Genomic DNA, 5,764 nt, shown 5'->3' on the forward strand with positions numbered 1-5,764 from the left:
TGCAGTCACTGGTACGTTACAAGTTTATCATTAACATGTTTATGCTTTGCTAGATCTAGGAGCTTTTTTATCCTTTGTAACTCCATTTTTAGTTGTCGACTTAGAAGTCAGTCCCAAAATTCTAGCAGAGCCTTTCTCAGTCTCTACCATAATGGGTAAATCCATCATAGCCCGACGTGTATATAGGAATTATCTAGTTATGGTATGTCAGAGAGTCATTTCAGCAGACTTAGTACAATTAGATATGACATATTTTTATGTTATTCTTGGCATAGATTGGCTTCATTCATGCTATGCCTCAATTGACTTCAGAAACAAATTGTCTAGTTTAAGTTTCCAAATAAGCTCGTCCTAGAGTGGAGGTGTAGTACTTCGGCACTCAGGGGTCAGTTCTTTTCCTACCTTAGGGCAAGGAAAATGATATCTAAGGGATGTTCCTACCATCTTATTCGACTCCAAGACTCTAGATCAGAAACCCCTAATCTTGAATCAGTGTTAGTAGCATGTGAATTCCCAGATGTATTTCCCAAAGATCTTCTCTGAGTTCTACCCGAAAGGGAAGTTGACTTTGGAATAGACCTTCTTCTAGATACTCAACCTATCTCTATACCATCATACAAAATAGCTCCAGCAGATCAAAGAATTAAAAGAACAGTTAAAAGATCTCATAGATAAGAGATTCATTAGACCCAGTGAGTCCCCATGGGGTGCACTAGTTCTATTCGTGCGTAAGAAAGATAGTTCTCTTAAGATATGTATAGACTATCGTCAGCTAAATAAAGTCACGGTCAAGAACAAGTATCCACTTCCTAGAATCGTGGACTTCTTTGACCAACTTCAGGGTACCAGTTAGTTTTCTAAGAAAGACCTAGATCAGGCTATCATCATCTCAGAGTCAGAGAATGTGACATTCCTAAAATAGCTTTCAAAACTTGGTATGGTAACTTTGAATTCTTAGTCATGTCCTTGGTCTTACCAATGCCCCAACAGCTTTCATGGACTTGATGAACCATATGTTCAAGCAGTACTTTGATATATTCATCATAGTCTTCATAGATGACATCCTTGTCTACTACCGCAATGAACATGATTATGCAGACCATCTCAGAATAGTATTATAGACTATCAGAAACCATCAGCAATTTGCCAAATTTAGTAAGTACAAATTTTGTCTAAGTTTAGTATCTTTCCTTGGCCATATCATTTCTGGTGAGGGTATTAGAGTTGATCCCCAAAAGACCAAAGCAATTAGAAACTGGCCTAGACCCATCTTTCAATCAGATATCTAGATTTTCTTGGGTTTGGCTGGCTGTTATCGATGGTTTGTTGAGGGATTTTCATCTATTGAATCCCCTATGTACAGATTAAATAAGAAGAAGGTCAAATTCCACTGGTCAGATTCTTATGAGAAGAGTTTTTAGGAGTTGAAAACTAGACTCACTACTGCTCTAATTCTTACCTCAACAGATGGTTTGAATGAATTTATTATGTATTGTAAAACATCTAGAGTAGGTTTGGGTTATGTCCTCATGCAGATTGGTAACGTTATAGCCTATTCCTCTAGAAAGTTTAATCCCCACAAAAAAAAGTATCCAAATCATGATTTGAGTTAGCAGCAGTAGTATTTGCCTTAAAGATTTAGAGGAACTATTTATGGAGTGCACGTTGATATGTTCGCTGACCTTAAGAGACTGTAATATTTATTCCCTCAGAAAGAGCTAAACCTCTAACATAGAAGGTGGTTGGAGTTATTGAAAGACTATGATATAAGCGTACAGTATCATCTAGGTAAAGCCAATGTAGTGGCTGATACTATTAGCAGGAATTCTATAGGTAGTGTTACTCATGTGGAGGATGGTAAGAAGAAGTTAGCTTAGGAGGTTCATCAGCTTGCCCTAATTGGTTTTTGCTTAGTCGATTCAGCAGAACGTAATGTATGGGTGCAGAGTAGTTTATAATCATCCCTGGATTTTGAGTTAAAGAAAAAATAGGATAGAGATCCCAATCTAAACAAGTTGAAAGTATCAGTCAGATATAAGAAGGCAGAGATTTTTTCCTAAGGGGGAGATGGTAATTGCGCTGCCAGGGTCGTCTATATGTGTCAGGTATAGATGATCTCAGACAATGAATTCAAGCAAAAGTGTATAGTGCAAGCTACTCGATTCATCCTGGGGCTACTAAGATGTACCATGATTTGCGGGAGATCTATTGGTGGAGTGCAATGAAGAAATACATTGCAGAGTTGTGGCTAAGTACTCAATATGTCAGCAGGTTAAGATTAAGCATCAGAAGCCAAGTGGGTCCATGCAGGAGTTTAGTATTCTGACCTGGGAATGGGAAGAAGTGAACATATACTTCGTGATGGGTTTGCCTCAAACTAGTTGTCAGCATGATTCAGTTTTGGTCATTGTAGATAGGAGGACCAAATTAGCTTATTTCCTACCAGTCCATACCTCTTTTTCAGCCGAAGACTATGCCAAGCTCTATGTAAGAGAGTTGGTCAGATTACACTGAGTTCCATTGTCTATTATCTCAGATAGAGGTATGCAGTTCACCTCTCATTTCTAAAAATCCTTCCAAAAGGTTCTAGGTACTCAAGTCCACCTCAGTACAGCCTTTCACACTCAGAAAGTTGGTCAAGCAGAAAGGACAATTCAGACTTTAGAGGTATGCTCCGAACGTGTTCCATAGACTTTAAGGGTAGTTGGGATGACCAATTGCCTTTGATTGAGTTCGCATATAACAACAACTATCATTCCAGCATCCAGATGGCTCCGTTTAAGGCACTTTATAGGAGGAGATGTAGGTCTCCCATTGTTGGTTTAAGGTAGGCGAGGCTGTAGTGGTAGGGTCTGACTTGGTATTTGATATCATGAAAAAGGTTCAGCTGATTAGGGAAATGCTTAAGACAGATCAGAGCCGACAAAAATCGTATGAAGATGCACAAAGAAAGGATCTAGAGTTCAAGGTTGGTGATTATGTGTATTTGAAAATCTCTCCTACGAAAGGAGTGAACAAATTTTGCAAGAAGGGGAAGCTTGGTCCCTAATATATCCTTACCAAATTCTCAGACGTTTCAAAAAGGTAGCTTACGAGCTTGAGTTTCCTTCAGACTTAGCTTTAGTCCATCCAGTGTTCAATATCTCCTTGCTAAAGAAATGTATAGGTGACCTAGAAGTTGTAGTCCCTATAGGGGGTATAGATGTTCATAACAACCTCTCTTATGAGGAGATTCCAGTCGAAATCCTTGATTATCAAATTCGCAGACTGAGGAACAAAGAGATCCCTCTAGTCAAAGTTCTTTGGTGGAATTAGATCGTTGAGGGATCTACTTGGGAAGTAAAAGAAGATATGTGGACCAAGTATCCTCAGCTTTTCTCCGCCAACTCAAGCTCAGCCCAAGGTAACTGTTTTTTCTTTAACTTACTCAGGTCCATTCTCATATTTTCCATTATAGACTTAGTACCAGTTACCATTGAATATTAAGTTGTGAGTTAATGCATCAAATATGCTTGTTCAACATGAGAAACTCAACTTATCAGCGATCCCAGTCATGCATTCATGAATCATGTTCAGCTATGTACTCATGCATCAGATATGCATTTTTAGTATGAAAACTAAGCATATTAGTTATGTCAGTTACGAAATCATATTGTAGTTGTGCATATCTAGTAGCTAAATCCAATCTATCAATATTTCCCAGCTTAGTCAGTCTCATTCGAGGACGAATGTTCCTAAGGGGCTATATTGTAAGACCCCGAAAAATCCTAAGCTTAGCTCAGTCCTTTAAAGATTATTAAGGGGTCCCAAACTTAGAAAATTTTATCCAAGTATTCAGACTTAGAGTTATTTTAGCCTTTGTAGGTTGGCGACTCTGTTTCACGACCCTCATGACCTTAAAATATTAATTTTAGGTTGAATTATGATCAAGAATACCAATAGGTGTTCTCAGATAAGTTTTATATTTTTTACACTTCATTTGAGACACATTTGAAAGCTCAAACTAGTGGATCGATGCGATCTCAATGCGTTGCATCGCCCATCACGTCGATGAGTATTTTACCCATCTTGTAGTGTAAATTCTAGTGAATCGACATAGACTCAACGTGGTGCATTAGCTATCACATCGATTCAAATGATATGGCACGATGGTCTGCACATCGCTAAATTAGATTTTACTCATTAAGAAGTCACGTCCTCAGGGGTAATTGGGTCTTTCCCCACCTCATATCAGCCCCTAAAACACGAGATTAAACCCCTTTAGAGGAAAAATCCACTCATCTTTCTCAAAATTTCTCAGGAAATAAACCCTAGTATCTCAAATTCAAGATTTAATCTTTAAGAACAGTCCGCCATTCTTCGCAAATTTGAATACCAAGGTATGTTAAGTGTTCATCCACGGGTCCCTTCCATCCTTGGAGTCCAAGAAACTTTTTTAAACTTTAAGTAAATTGATTTCATGACTTCCATAATTTGGATTTAAGTGTATTCATGATTATAATGTTGATTGGGTTTCTATGCCATGATTAAGTGCAAGATTTATGTAAAAGCAATTATTATGTAGGTAGTATCATGTAAATTTATGTTAAAGACTTGAAATTGTAATGCTCATGTATTGATTAGTAATATGTGCATATACAATGCCTTCCAAGTGTTTGATGAGTTTTTCATGTGAATTAAATAGTGGGATTATATCATGTTAGAATATATATTAGTTCGTGCCATTCAAGTGTTTGATAAAATGCCTCTATAGATGCACTATGAACAAGTGTACATTTCTATGCTATGCAAGGTCATATGATGCTTTACTTTTATGCTATCAAGTATTGGGAGTATTTAATAACCGACAATTTAGCTAATTACCTAGAGTCAACGTCAGTTACAAAATAGTCTTAGTCATTTCATGATCAGTAGCACTATCAGTTATGGAACTCAGGAAAAATTTAGTAGACTCAGTATCAGTCCAGTCCAGTTAAGTATTCAGTTCAGACCTTAATTAATTCTGTCAGTTAACATAATTCAGTACTATTTCATCAATTAATAGAACTCAGCGAACTCAGTTCAGTTTAGTTAGACACTATAATAAGTATCAGTTCAGTCAAGCCTAGTATGAACTAGGAATCAGTTCAGTGTCTATTCAGTTGGGAGTGGATTCAACATCGAATAAACCCTAGGATGGGGACTCACCTTCCAGTAGAGGGTGTGATCCTTAGAAGCATTCCTTGTGTTCCAGAACTATATAGCCAACGTAGGTTGAGACATGAACCTTCCAGTAAAGGGTTGATAAGGTTTCCTACCTTCCAGTTGAGGGTACCACCATTCTCATTCAGAGCACCTTCCAGATGAGGGTGACTCAACTTGTCTTTACCCGTCGCACGCCTTCAAACTAGGGTGACAGGTTGGACTCTAATCTATTCAGAGAATTGCATGTCGATTAGATGATTACCACCCGCAGTCTCAATTTCAGTCTTCAGAATGGAACTCATTTCAATTCTACAGAAATTAGGACTGTTAGACACAGTCACTCAGTTTAGTATGGAACTTAGATTAGTTCCACAGAATCAAGACTGTCAGATACAGTCACTCAGTTTACAGTAATACAGTATTAGTGAACTTAGATATAAGTATTAGTGTTATTATGACCTCATTTACAGTTTATGTTTTCATGCATGTGCTCTCATTCAGTTATGTTCATGTTATTCAGTCAGCTATTTTTCATGCATATGAACCCACACATATTAGCCTACCTCACTTAGCATACCAG

The sequence above is a fragment of the Capsicum annuum genome, chromosome 11, assembly GCF_002878395.1.
Source record: "Capsicum annuum cultivar UCD-10X-F1 chromosome 11, UCD10Xv1.1, whole genome shotgun sequence".
Classification (NCBI taxonomy): Eukaryota; Viridiplantae; Streptophyta; class Magnoliopsida; order Solanales; family Solanaceae; genus Capsicum; species Capsicum annuum.